Source organism: Mustela nigripes, chromosome 15 (genome assembly GCF_022355385.1).
Source record: "Mustela nigripes isolate SB6536 chromosome 15, MUSNIG.SB6536, whole genome shotgun sequence".
In the NCBI taxonomy this organism is placed as follows: Eukaryota; Metazoa; Chordata; class Mammalia; order Carnivora; family Mustelidae; genus Mustela; species Mustela nigripes.
This window is the reverse complement of record NC_081571.1, coordinates 10132935-10147657: the sequence shown is the minus strand read 5'-3', so window position 1 is coordinate 10147657 and position 14723 is coordinate 10132935.

The window sequence follows — 14723 nt, the reverse complement described above, 5'->3', positions numbered from 1 at the left end:
AGAGAGAGAGAAAATGCAAGTGGGGGAGGGGGGATCAGAAGGAGAGAATCTTCGAGCAGACCTCCTCCTAAGCAGGAAGCCCCACCCAACCCTCCTGGGAGTGGGGGCCAATCTCACAGCCCATGAGATCATGTCTCCAGCTGAAACCAAGTCCCATGTTTACCCCACTGAACCACCCAGGTGCCCCACAGCATAGCCACATTTCAAGTGCTGAGTAGCCACGTGTGGTTGGTGGCTACTCCATGAACAATGCAGAGCCAGGCAGTTTCATCTGTTCCTTCAGTAGGTGTTTCCTGCAGGCCCATTATGAGCCGCGCACCATGATAGGTGCTGGGGAATCAGTGATGAGTGAGACCCAGAGCTTACTGGAAAACCAATAGAGCAAATAAGTCCACGCTACATACCAGAATATGTGAGATTGTGGGCACTGCTATAAAAAAAGGAGAGAGAAAGAGACAGATGTGGAGAATTACTAGAGATATTACTTGAGATAAGGTGTCCAGGAAAGAGATTTTTGCAAAGATGACATTGGAATCGAGACCTGGGTGGGGGAAAGCAACAGTAATACCACCACCAAGAAGCTAATTCTTTTGGAGAGTTTATTATATTCCAGGTGCCGCTCCAAGTGTTTTCCATACAGGAACTCATTTCATCTTCCCAAACCCCAAGAAACTGGGTCTATTATTATCCTCATTTTCCAGATGAGGAGACCAAAACAGAAGATGTTAAGTAAGCTGCCCAAGTTTACACAGTAACAGTGAAGGAGCCCCTGGGGCAGACCTCAGGAAGAAGTGCTCAGGCAGAGGGATGAGAGTGTATAAGTCTCAGGGGACTGTGGCAGGCCACGTAATGCACCCCCCTCCACTGGCACCGTTTCTGGGTTCTGATCCATGGCACCTGTGAACGTTGCAAAAGGGGACTTTGCAGATGTGATGAACTTAAGGATCTTGAAGTGGGGAGATTATCCTGGGTTATCAGGGTGGGCCCAGCGTCATCATTACGGTTCTCAGAAGAGGCATGCAGAGGGAGATTTGGTGACAGATTGTGATGACTAAGAAGAGAGAGGTTTAGTGACTGAAGAAAGGGCCAGGAGCCAAGGAATGCAGGTGTCCTCTAGAAGCCTGGAGCAAGGAAACAGCCTCTCTCCTGCAGCCTTGAGCAGGAGTGCTGACACCTTGATTTTAGATTTCTGACCTTCAGGACTGTAAGAGAATAAATCAGTGTCATTTCAAGCCACTGAGTTTGTGGGGATTTTTAAATTTAATTTAAAAAATTTTTAAATTTAATGAATCAACATATAGTGTATTATTTGTTTCAGAGGTATAGGTCTGTGGTTCATCAGTCTTATATAATACCCAGTGCTCATTATAACACATACCCTCCCCAATATCTATCACCCAGTTATCCTCACCCAGTTATCACCCAATATCCTCCACCCTTCTCTCCTCCAGCAACCTTCAGTTTGTTTGGTTTGTCTCCCTCTCTGGTTTTGCCTTGTTTCATCTTTAACTCCCTTCCCCGATGACTGATCCTCTGCCTTGTTTCTTAAGTTCCATATATCAGTTAGATCATATGATAGTTGTCTTTCTCTGATTGACTTATTTCGCTTAGCATAATATGCTCTAGTTCCATCCACATCATTGCAAATGGCAAGATTTCATTTTTGATGGCTGTGTAATATTCCATTTTATATCTATCTATCTATCTATCTATCTATATATCACATCTTCTTTATCTACATCTGTCAATGGACATCTGGGCTCTTTTCATAGTTTGGCTATTGTGGACACTGGGGTGCATGTACCCCTTTGGATCACAACATTTATATTTTTAGGATAAATACCCAATAGTACAGTTGCTGGGTGGTAGGGAAGCTCTATTTTCAACTTTTTGAGGAACTTCCATACTGTTTTACAGAGTGGTTGCATCAGCTTGCATTCCCACCAACAGTGTAGGAGGGTTCCCCTTTCTCCACATCCTCCCCAACATCTCACATTTCCTGACTTGTTAATTTTAGCCATTCTGACTGGGGTGAGGTGGTATCTTGCTGTGGCTTTGATTTGTATCTCCCTGGTGCCAAGTGATGTTGAGCACTTTTTCATGTGTCTATTGGCCATCTGCATGTCTTCTTTGCAGAAATATCTGTTCATGTCTTCTGCCCCTTTCTTGGTTGGATTATTTGTTCTTTGGGTATTGAGTTTGATAAGTTCTTTATCGATTTTTGGGTGCTAGACCTTTATCTGATATGCCATTATCTTCAAATATCTTCACCCATTCTGTCAGTTGTCTTTTGGTGAGTTTGTGGTAATTTGATGGCAGCAATCAAAAAGAAATGTAGGAACGTCACATGTGCCCTTTCTCTGTGCTCTTTTGGACTCTAGGTCTTTGCTTTAGCTGTTCTCTTGGCACAGAATCCCTCTTTCTGGTCCCTCTCCTCTGCTAGCCCATTTCCAACTCTGCTAAAAATTTTCTGACTCTGCAGGCTTGGTTTCTCCTTCTTCTGTGTTCCTTGAGCACTTTGCATAACTCTCTGCTGTATCACTTATGACATTTTATTATAATGCAGGCTTCTACTTGTCTGATTCTTGATTTTGACAATGGACTTCTTGAGGGTAAGGATCCTCTGTTTTGCCTCTTTCTGTCCCCAGTAATTAGCAGAGGGCCTGGTAAATAGTCAGCAGTTCATCCAAGTTTGTGGAATGAAAACAAAACAGAAGACCACAGTAAGGAATCAGGTCATCTAAAGTTCCCTTCAGGGGTGCCTGGGTGGCTTAGTGGGTTGAAGCCTCTGCCTTCGGCTTGGGTCATGATCCCAGGGTCTTGGGATTGAGCCCTGCATTGGGCTCTCTGCTCAGCGGGGAGCCTGCTTCCTCCCCTCTCTCTGCCTGCCTCTCTGCCTGCTTGTGATCTGTCTGTCAAATAAATAAATAAAATCTTTAAAAAAAAAAAAAAGTTCCCTTCACCAAAGCAACTCTCTCTCCAAGCAACTTTTACCTTGTCTTCTCTGGCCCACTTCTGACTGCCACAGAAGGGTAGAGCCCTATCTCACCACCACCACACTCTCACACCCTAAGAAGACTTCCCATTCCCTTCCAGTCAGTTTGACCTTGAACTGCTCCATCTGATGGTGTCCTAAATCAGACCATCTTCCCAAGTATGATGCAGTTTGAGCCCACATCAGTATTTCTGGTCGTTGAGGCTCTATGGGTCAGCCAGTGATTAATGAGGTGAAGAAAGGTTTACCGAATTTTAAGAGCAGACCTACTTGTAAACAGCTATACTTGTTACATTGCCTGTAGGAAAAGTGACAACAATTTAGTCAATGTTTTTTAATTTTTTAAAAAGTATTTAAATTTCCTCAGATTTTTTAAAAGAAATTTATTTATTTATTTGACAGAGATAAAGAGTACAAGTAGGCAGAGCAGCAGGCAGAGGGAGAAGGAGAAGTAGGTTCTTTGCTGAGCAGGGAGCCTAATGTGGGGCTTGATTCCAGAACCCTGGGATCCTGACCTGAGCTGAAGGCAGCCGCTTAAGTGACTGAGCCACCCAAGCACCCCTTCAATGTCCTTTTAAGTCATCCCATTTTTTTCACCCAACATAAAGTAAGATTCAGATAAGAAAAAAAATTAAACCATCATCTGCTGTTCCTCTACTTATAATCATTGAAAATGTTTTAAGAGCTTTTTACTAATTTTAAAGTTAGTATATTCCTATTGTCAAAGATATAAACAGTGCAGAAGAACATAAAGTAAAATGTAAAGAAATACCCAGTTCCATTCCCCAGAATTAACTACTATTAATACTTGGATGTGTTTCCATCTAAACTTTAGAAAAACAAAAGAAAATAAAACTGTAAAGCAACTCTTTTTTTTTTTTTTTTTTGAGATTTTATTTATTTATTTGACAAAGAGAGAGATCACAAGTAGGCAGAGAGACAGGCAGAAAGAGAGGGAGAAGTAGGCTCCCCGCTGAGCAGAGAGCCTGATTCTAGGCTGGATCCCAGGACCCTGGGATCATGACCTGAGCCGAAGGCAGAGGCTTAACTCACTGAGCCACCCAGGCGCCCCTGTAGAGCAACTCTTTAAAAGAAAAAATAAAACCGAAGATCTCAACAATACTAATGAAGACAAATAAAAAAATTCTACAAAACTGACTCAGGTGAATTAATTTAAAAAAAAAATCCTAGTCTTGGGGCACCTGTGTGGCTCAGTTGTAAGCATCTGTCTTCAGCTCGGGTCATGATCTGGGTCCTGGGATCAAGCCCCATCTCAGGCTCCCCGCTCAGCAAGAAGCCTGCCTCTCCCTCTTCCACTGTGTGTGTGTGTGTGTGTGTCTCTCTCTCTCTCTCTCACACATAAATGAATAAGATCTTTAAAACAAAACAAAGTCCTAGTCTTATTTTTATGAACGGTTAACCCATTCCTGTAGGGAATGGTCTTTGTGGCCCATGCTCCACACCAACCTTCTTGGCTATTCAGTATACAGTGGACAAGGATAGTGGGATGGATGGGGCCTCTCACAGTACTTTATCAGCATTGTTTGGTGACCTGCATAACAGCCGCATCTTGTAAGTGGTGAAAATAAGACAACTGAAAATGACGTCTGAACTTGCCTTTACGAGCCGATGGCTGAACCGAGCAAAGCAGCCTAGAGTCTTAAACATGTTTCTAGTCTCTGCTCCACTTCTCATCCTTGAGGACTTGACAGCTGTGTGGCACCATAGGTGATAGCTTAGATAAATAAATACAACGTGTGAAGTGATTTTATTTAACCTCCAAGGTTAAATAAAGTTCAAGGTGGAGCCCTAGAGTTTACCTGTCAATATGGCCTTAGTTGTGACTGTTTTCAAGAATATGGACTTTGTGGTTGATTTATTTCCTTTAAACATGCCTTATGTATACTTTCCAGAATCAGCTACAAGGTTGGCCTTGAAAAAGCAGCCTCTTTAAGTCTGGGTGAACATGGGTGTATTTGTACAACAGGTTGAAAAGATTAACATCTGAAACGGATTCTGTTTTTGTCCATTTACTTTCAATGACAATGCAGAAGACACAGACTTTGCAAACAATAGTGAGAATCTTACAAAATCCACTCTTGCCAAAACTTAGCTCTACTCTTGGGCTCCGCCTTTCAAAAATATTTTTTTTACCATCTCTTCACCTTTGCCTTCCCAGCATCTAGCAAAGGAAGAGGTCCACAAGAGACCCATCACTGAAGGCCAGCCTGGCCCGGATTCCACATGGGTGGGACTACACAGAGATATAGAGACAGAGAAGCATGGTTCCCTGGGGGCCATCTTAGAAACTAGCTACCATAGAGGGACACTGGGAAGGTCCAATGGTTGGCAAGCTAACAGACTTGATAGAGGACCCAGGGCATTGTCCAGAGCCTAGTATGGTTTATATTGTTAATATTATATTATATTACTTATATAATAAGTCATTATAATTATTTATCATCAGTAAATCTTTTTTTTCCCCAATAAATCTTAGTGTAAGGAAGAAAGGAAGACAAAGATAAAGGCAGGCAAATACAGGAAGGTTAAGTTGGTGGGTCCTTCCAGCCAGAGACAAAAGAGCATTGTTTAAAAGCAGTACAGTGGTTTCAGAATGTGCGCATATGCACCAGTGGGCTCAGAGCATGAAGGGGCCTGTGAGTCCAGGCTGGGGAGTTTAGCCTCAACCCTTCAACTATGAAAGCTACTGAAAAAAACAAAAACAAAAACAAAAACAAAACACTTTAGGTTAAGGAGAAGAGAGGTGTGGAGATGGTCTGGGGAAGCTGCTACTGGAGACAGTGAGATCAGTTAGGTAACTGCTGTGCATCTAGGGAAAAAGGAAGAAAATGTTCCGGGAAAACTGTCATGGGGGAGGCAGAGGAGGAAACAGATCTGAGATAGTCTCGGAAGGGAGAATGGCAGACCAAGTATTCTGTGATTTGTTGTGTGACTAAGAGGATTTGAACACATATATTTGAGGACATTTATCTTAATATGCTGCATTTCCTTCCATGTATTGTTTGTTATAAAACTAACACATTATATGAATATATATGATTTCAAAGTGAACACACCATAAGATATAGTACATTCCTGGGGTGACTGGGTGGCTCAGTGGGTTAAGCCTCTTGCCTTTGGCTCAGGTCATAATCTCAGGGTCCTGTGATAGAGCCCTGCATCAGGCGCTCTGCTCAGCAGGGGGCCGGCTTCGCGCCCCCTCCCTGCCTCTGCCTATTTGTGATCTGTTTCTCTTTGTCAAATAAATAAATAAAATCTTAAAATAAAAAAAAAAGAAATAGTACATTCCTAAAGCTTCTTTTTTTAAAGGTTTTATTTACTTATTAGAGACAGAGAAAGAGAGAGCATGAGCAACATGGGGAGGTGCAGAGGGAGAGGAAGAAGCAGATTCCCTGATGCAGGGCTCGATCCCAGGACCCTAGGATCATGACCTGAGCCTAAGGCAGAGGCCCAAATGACTGAACCATCCAAAGATTCTGATGTAAAACAAAATGTGAACTTTGTGTAACATAATGTTTTAAATCAAGGTACAGATTTTCCCTTATATCATTTCCCCTGCCTTTTTTTTTTCTTTTATAGGCTGCATGCCCAGTGTGGAGCCCAACATGGAACTTGAACTCACAACCCTGAAATCAAGACCTGAGCTGAGATTAAGAGTAAGATGCCTAATTGACTGAGCCCCCCCCCCCCAGATACCCTTCATTCCTTGATAACATGTCTCATGGTGAAAAAAGACACCTTGTCTTTCTTCATAGGGATTCGATCTTACCCAACCAGCATAAAAACATAATATTAAGAACAATTTAATTTCCAAGTCCAGTCTTTAAATGGATAAGCTAAGTAGTCAGCTATTTCTGCATGGATAAACTGAGTGTTTTGTCTTGGCTGGTCTTGGCTGTCTTGACCCCAGTCTACATGGGGTTTCCAAGGAACCAAGAAGGCATGCTCAAAGGAGTTTAGAAGCTGAATGAGAAAGAGAAATCTAATCTGTCCCCTTTCATGATCCATCCTTACCCACAAAGCACACTGAATTGCCTCCTGGTCCAAGATCTGATCGGGAGACAGAGACAACACAAGTTACCCCCCAGGGAGAAGAATCAGACATGAGAAACTATGAGTGAAAAAAAAACCATGAAGGTCCCAGCAACGCTGTTAGGGCTGGGACAATGAAACAAAGAGGTTGTAAATATGAAAACTTAGAAACTTGAAGGGGATGCCTCCTAGAGCTGAGATCTCTGAGGAGGGACTGCTGGCCAAAGGCTATGATGTCTTTGGGAGATTGTTGATATCCTTGTGGAGGTGCTGATTCCGGAAAATTCCAAACTGTAATCAGCTGTTGCTAATGGACAAAACTGGCACTGTCAGAAGAAGCAGGTCCTGCCTCCCACTGAAGTGAAGAAGCAGAAACAAGTCCTCCTTCCTGCCTTGTGCCATTAAACCTCCCTCTAGTGCCTCCTACTGGTTGACAGAACCAAACCCACAGCCAGTTGCCAAAGGAGAAATGCAGTTTTTTGGTGTCTGGGCTCAGCCCCAACATCCCAAAGGAGAGTTTAAAAAGGTGAGTTTGAGGGGTGCCTGGGTGGCTCAGTGGGTTAAAGCCTCTGCTTTTGGTTCAGGTCATGATCCCAGGGGCTTGGGATTGAGTCCCGCATCGGGCTCTCTGCTGGGCGGGGAGCCTGCTTCTTCCCTCTCTCTCTGCCTGTCTCTCTGCCTACTTGTGATCTCTGTTTGTCAAATAAATAAATAAAATCTTTAAAAAAAATAAAATAAAAAGGTGAGTTTGAGACCAAGAAATAAGAGCTTAATGATTGTATTTGGATTTAAAGTGTTTGACATGAGTTCTCCCCTCACTTTTTTTTTTTTTCGTTCTTTCAACTTTATTTAAGTAATCTCTACATCCACCGGGGACTTGAACTCATGACCCTGAGATCAAGAGTCACATGCTCATGCGTTCTTCCAACTGAGCCATGCAGGTGCCCTGCCCCCTTTCTTTCTCATTTCCAGTCCAACTTTCTCCTTCCAAAGAGGATTTCAGTTGGTTTCCAACAAAGGCACACACTAGGGGCGCCTGGGTGGCTCAGTGGATTAAGCCGCTGCCTTCGGCTCAGGTCATGATCTCAATGTCCTGGGATCAAGCCCCGCATCGGGCTCTTTGCTCAGCGGGGAGCCTGCTTCTCTCTCTCTCTCTCTCTCTGCCTGACTCTCTGCCTACTTGTGATCTCTCTCTGTGTCAAATAAATAAATAAAATCTTTAAAAAAAAAAGGCACACACTAAATAGGACATTTAAAGACAAAAGGTTAAAATAGATAAAATAAAGATCAAGCACCACTCAGCACTGTTTTCAAAACTTTGTATGACAACCAAGGTGAAATATATTTTGTACAATGACTTATTAGACACTTATGCACATGACTGAAAAAAGTTTCATGAAGCAGTGCTCACTAAGTATAATGTACTATTTCTATTTTATTTAGTTTTTTTAGAAATCTGATAACCCAGTGAATTGGCTTTATCAATGACTAAGAGGTTACGAGCTGTTGTTGGAAAACCACTGACACAGAGGAAGGGGAGATCCAGTGTTTTATAATTACATATGACATCCAGGGCCCATTTCATATCAAAAAGTACTTTTCACACACTTAACTCTTATAGCAATCCTGTGACGTGGGTATTTCCCCCAATTTCCTTTTTTTTTTTTTTAAGATTTTATTTATTTGATAGAGACACAGCAAGAGAGGGAACACAAGCAGGGGGAGTCAGAGAGAGAGAAGCAGGCTTCCTGCTTAGCAGTGTGCCCGATGAGGGGCTCAATCCCAGGACCCTAGGATCATGACCTGAGCCAAAGGCAGATGCTTAACAACTGAGCCACCCAGACGCCCTTATAGTGACAATTTTTATATAGACTCTTGGTAATAGTGGTAGAACCTTCTACCCTTCCTTCTTTAATTCTCTTCCCTCCCATTTTTTTTCTTTTTAGATTTTATTTATTTATTTGAGAGCGAGAGAGAGAGAGAGAGAGAGAGAGCATGAGCAGGGGGGAAGGGCAAAGGGAGAAGCAGACTCCCCACTGAGTGGGGAGCCCAATGTGGGGCTTGATCCTGAGACTTTGGATCATGACCTGAGCTGAAGTCAGAGGCCTAACTGACTGAACTACCCAGACGCCCCTCCTGTCCCATTTTTAATTAAACAAATGGCCATCCAGAATAAAGACTACATTTTCCAGCCTGCTGTGCAGGTACCTGTTCTCAGTAACTGAGTCTTGTTAGTCAAGTGTCAGCAAGAATGTTGTGACTTCTTTGAAGTGTCATTAAAGTAAAGGGAACCCTATGCATTTTCTATTGCTGTAATAACAAACCAGCACACATTTAACAGCTTAAAACAACACAGATTTACTATCTTTCTGTTTCTGAAGATCAAAAGCCCTCTTTGCCTCATTGTGTGTCTCTACTCCAGGGTTCACATGGTCAAAATCAAGTTGCTGGCTAAATGGGCTCTGCTAGGAAGACTCTGGGAGCGATTCAGGCTTCTGGCAGAATGCAGGCCCTAGGGGTGTAGGACTGAGGTCCCATTTTCTTGCCGCCTCTCTCCAGTCCTTGTACCTGGGTCCCTAAATCCTAGAGCCATCAATGGAACATCAAATCCTTCCACACCTGGAATCTCTCTGACTCTCCCTTCTGCTGCATCTTTCAGATTGTACCTAGATAAAGTTCTCTGCTTTTAAGGTCTCCTGTGATCAGATTGGGCCTACCAGATAACCTGGGATGGTCTCCCTATTTTAAGGTCTTTAACTTAATATTTACTCACAGCAAAATTATCATACGTAATTATCACTAGACATAGAGTTCTGTGTATTCTATAATGCACACAAGAATCTTGAATGCATGCTGATGAGATAACATATTTAAGGTCTCCATATGTTCTATGTCTAGGGAAAGACTCCAAGCAGTTGAATCTGAAGTTGAAGTATAAAATATCGCTTGAGGTTTGAGGTATCTATCTTTTCAACAGCCATGGCATCTCATTTCTGGAGAAAAATAATTTTTATAAGAAAAAGAATAAAATTTAATTCTGCCCATTCTATCTCATGATATATAAATATAAGTTATTTTAATATGGGAGCCTGGCATTGACCGGTTATCAGTAGGTAGCCCAAAAGAACCATTTCAGCCAGCCACTTTTACTCTTAAAACAATTATTGGTAGTAAAACTTGACCTCCCATTCCTACCCGGAGTCACCTGCAGGTCATTTCCCACTGCTCAAGCTGTCCACATGTAGCAATTTCCTGAAGGTGACCAGCTAAGAGGCTATGTATCACACCTAGTTAGTTCCTTTGCAGGAAGACCTTCCGGCTTCCTGTTGCCCTGCCTCAGTTTCCCATTATATTGATTACCCCCAGATGTAGCTTGCCAGAATGAGTTTGAGTAAAATTTGATTCAGTGTCAACACAGAATTTCCCTCTTCTGAAACTTCTTACTACTTATATTTTTGGGAGGGTTTCTAGATGTTACTGTTGGAGTATGAAAGGCCTCAGTTGTGAGATTTTTGTTAGAAAGAAAAAGTTTAATTCTTTTTTTTTTTTTTAAAGATTTTATTTATTTATTTGACAGACAGAGATCACATGTAGGCAGAGAGGCAGGCAGAGAGAAAGGAGGAAGCAGGCTCCCCAATGAGCAGAGAGCCCGATGCGGGGCTCGATCCCAGGACCCTGAGATCATGACCTGAGCCGAAGGCAGAGGCTTTAACCCACTGAGCCACCCAGGTGCCCTGAAAAAGTTTAATTCTTTATGCACTCATACCACACTTTAGCAATCAGTCAGACTCCATCAAAGTTCCAAGCTGTGTACAGACAGCTTTTCCTGCCTTTAGACATTGTGTCAGCACAAGGAACTAAGACTGTTACCGGAGGGGGCAGTTTTCTTTTCTTTTTTAAAGATTTTATTTATTTATTTGACAGAGATCACAAGTAGGCAGAAAGGCAGGCAGAGAGAGAGGAAGGGAAGCAGGCTCCCTGCTGAACAGAGAGCCTGATGTGAGGCTCGATTCCAGGACCCTGAGATCATGACCTGAGCCAAAGGCAGAGGCTTTAACCCACTGAGCCACCCAGGTGCCCCCTGAGTGGACAGTTTTCAATAGCAGCGATGTCATCAGACACTTGGGAGATAGCTGTGCTGGGCAGGAAAAAAATGAGTATATAGGAGGGTGTCTCTGGTCCTCAGATACACATTGACCAGTGTCACCATTGAAACCCACTTAAGATGCACCCTAAACGTAGTCTCACAAACATATATAGGCATAAACCAAACAGGCAAAGATAAGGAGACTCACTCTAAGACACACACCACACCTACATAGACCCAAAGATCTAGGGAGAAAGAAAAGAGGAGAGAGAGAATGAGGGAATGGATATATAAGAAAGGGTAGATTTCATCAACTTGAAAGGGCAGTGCAATGCTTCAATTTCATTGGAACTTACATGCATTCAACTGAATTCGTTGAAGAGGAGATCTCGGGAGGGTTACAGCGCCAGACCAAGGTGGCCAAAATTAATTTGGGAAAACAAAATAGCCCTTGTGGTTCAAAAGGAGAAATCTGGGAATCCCGAGTGAATTCCTATTTATCCAGGTAAGTTCACAGATCGTCAATTCAATCTCCATGACCGCAGAGACCATCAGGAGAAGTGATCCGATTTTTTAAAACTGTGAGCGTTTCCAGAGCGAGCTCTTGTAGGACTTCCAGAGGTGCGCAGCACAGAGTAAGAGCCCAATAAATGTTGCTGGATGCATCCGGGCACCAGTCCCGGATTGAAAGGTCCAAGCGAGTTACCGGTATTAAATCTGCGAAGAACTATAGGCAGATCCTGAAAATCCCAACTTTCAGGCATTATTATTGCACGGTATGAATTTAGCTTTTAAAGTGAGAACTTCTTCATGTAACTGTTAGCAAACTGATAGGAAGAACCATATTTCAGAAGAAAAAGAGATTTTTGTTTGCTGTGCCCTATACCTGGCACCGTGTGATCATGGCGCTATTCACAAGAAGTCCGGTAGCTCAGGCTCCCGCCTGCACAGCGGGGTGCGTTCCTGTGTTCTCCACCCCGGCTCCCACTCTCTCGGTGGCTTGGAGTGTGTGTGGTGAGGAGCTTTGTGCCGAATTTTCCGAATCCCCGACCGGCACTTCAGGCGAGAGCTGGGGGACCATGCCGCAGTAGGCGCGCGCGCGCGCGGGGAGCGCTCCTCTCGGCTCCACCAGCGCCCAGCGGCGCTCCACCCACGCTGGGTCGTAGATTCCCGAGGTGCGGGGCATGGCAGGGCTTGTGGCTCGCCCTTGGATGATCATCCAGGTTGGACCGGAGTGGAGGCGCAGGCGGACGCTCGTGGGATTGCTTGTCTGCGCGGAGAACAGAGGCCCCGCGGTCCTGTGGTCTTGTCGCCCGACCCGCGCGCACTTGCGCGAGGAAACTGCGTGCGGAGTTCCCGTAGCTCATCTTCTCCGCCGAGAACAATTTTCCCGAGAGCTTTCGAAGGCTACCGGTGTCTGTTCCTTCCCGGAGAGAAGCATGCCCAGCCGCAAGAGCAGAGGAAGGCTGACCGCGCTACAGGAGAGTCAGGTACCAGGGTCATCTGAGGAGTTCTGGGACCTGGAGATCCCTTGATTGGCAGAAAGAGGCCTTTCTAAAGGCCCCGCTGGCTGTTTTGTTTTGTTTATAGGCTCCTGGGAGATCTCAACTTTACCGGCCCCCTCTCTCCGGAGACTAGGCTCTGTGCGTGGGTTTGGGCTTGGGGCTCCAAGTGCCCCCGCCACTCTGGCCCACGGTTCGTCTGCATTTGGCCGACGGTGGCCACGCAGAGTTGGAGATTCGCCGTGAGCCCTACGTGGGTCGCCCTGTGGGGCCTGACCTACCCCAGAGAGGCCAAAAGAGTTGGTGACAAAGTCTTCCGCCCCGTCTCCGCTGCTCCGGTGAAGTACCCAGTGGCTCTCTCGACCCGGGAGCTCATCCTTCGTTCTTCCTCTTTTTCAGGCTCATCTGGCCAGCTGGGCTGGGCTGCGCTCTGTGCTGTCTCCTTGGGCCTCCGTGGAAGGCTGGCCTTTACTGGCAATATCAGCTCACCTCGCCAGGCTCCTTAATAAACACTTCAAAGACATCATCCCAAATTATCCCATTCTGAGCCCGTATTATGGAAGAGGAAACAGATCAGTAAGTGATTAGCTCAAGAATACCCTAAATTTCCTTAAGTGCAAGCCGTGGGCGCAGGGACTTGAAAGCTGGAGCCCTTCTCGGTGGGAGGCTCCGCTCTGGCAGCAGGTCTCGGAGTCGCAGCTAAGCCGCGGAACTGCGCTCTCGGTGAAGCTTAGAGATCCGGAACCCGGTACTGAGCAGCTGGAGACCACACGCCCGACCGGGAGTCAGCACCTGAGCGGACACCTACGCCCTTGGCCCTCCAACCCCGCCCCAGGGGGCTCACACTTCTCTTTGGGTTGGCGAACTCTTCAGTCCGCGCGGAGAGGCCACCGCGCAGCCGGGGCAGGGCGCGAGATTGGGATGCGAGCCTCAGAGAGGGAGGCTGGTTTGTTCTGGAGCCCTGGCACCGTCCTTGGCCTCCGAAGAAGAGTCTCCGCGCCTCCACCAATTGGGTGGCTGCGCTTCCGCCAGCCCTCCCCACCGAGCATCAGCTTCCCTGTGTAAAAGGAGGACAGTTTCACTAACCTAGGGAAGGTTGCTGTGGGAAATCACAAGAGTTTATTTATGAGGAAGTAAAAAAACTGGGAAGTGTTAAGGCTCGCTTGTATGAACAAATCACATTAACAGCGACCGCGTGGGGATTTGTCAAAGGAGAGGGGCTTTAGAGCTGGCAGGAGACCCAGCGGAATCTCTGCAGCAGCCACTCCTGGCTTGGTTCCGAAAGGAATGATGGTCCTAAAACAATGTGGAAGGATGACTATTTCTAGATAGGGAATTAAACACTTTACAAGCAGGGCACCTGGGAGGCTCAGTCACTAAGCGTCTGCCTTTGGCTCAGGTCAGGATCCCAGGGTCCCTGCTTTTCCCTCTCCCACTCCCTCTGCTTGTGTTCCCTGTCTTGCTGTGTCTCTCAGTCAAATAAATAAACAAAATCTTAAAAAAAGAAACAAACCAAGACTTTACATGGGTTCTTCGGTTTCAATCTCACAACTCTGTGATGTAGTATTTACTTCCACTTTGCAGATAGGGAAATTGAGGCACAGGAATTTGAATAATTTTTATCAAGGTCAAACACCAGTTGGTGTTTGAGGGATACAGGTGTGAAGGCAGATTTGCTTGACCCCAGAGCCCAGTGGTAAAGCTGCAGGGCAAGGTTGTCGTCTCCCCAGTGAGGTTATCTCATTGATGAGAAAGTCCCCCTTTCTGGTTGATGGGGCTTCCTTTACTTGGGTGGGGCATTAGGACTCAGTTTCTTTTTTTCAAAAAACAAAAACAGCAAAACAAAAGCAAAACCAACGACAAAACAAGAACAAGCCCTGCCATCTCTTTGCAAAGACAGTAACAGTGACCGCTGGGAGTAAGGCAATGGCCCGCAAGGGTGGGAGCACTCAAGTGGTGCCTTTCCGTGCACAGCAGAGGGAGGAGCAGGGGGCCCCAGAGATCAGAAGCCAACTAAGTCGGGACATCTTCCCTCCTAATACAAAATACTGCTGGCCTCGGGCCTCCGGGGGTGGAGACTCTTCCG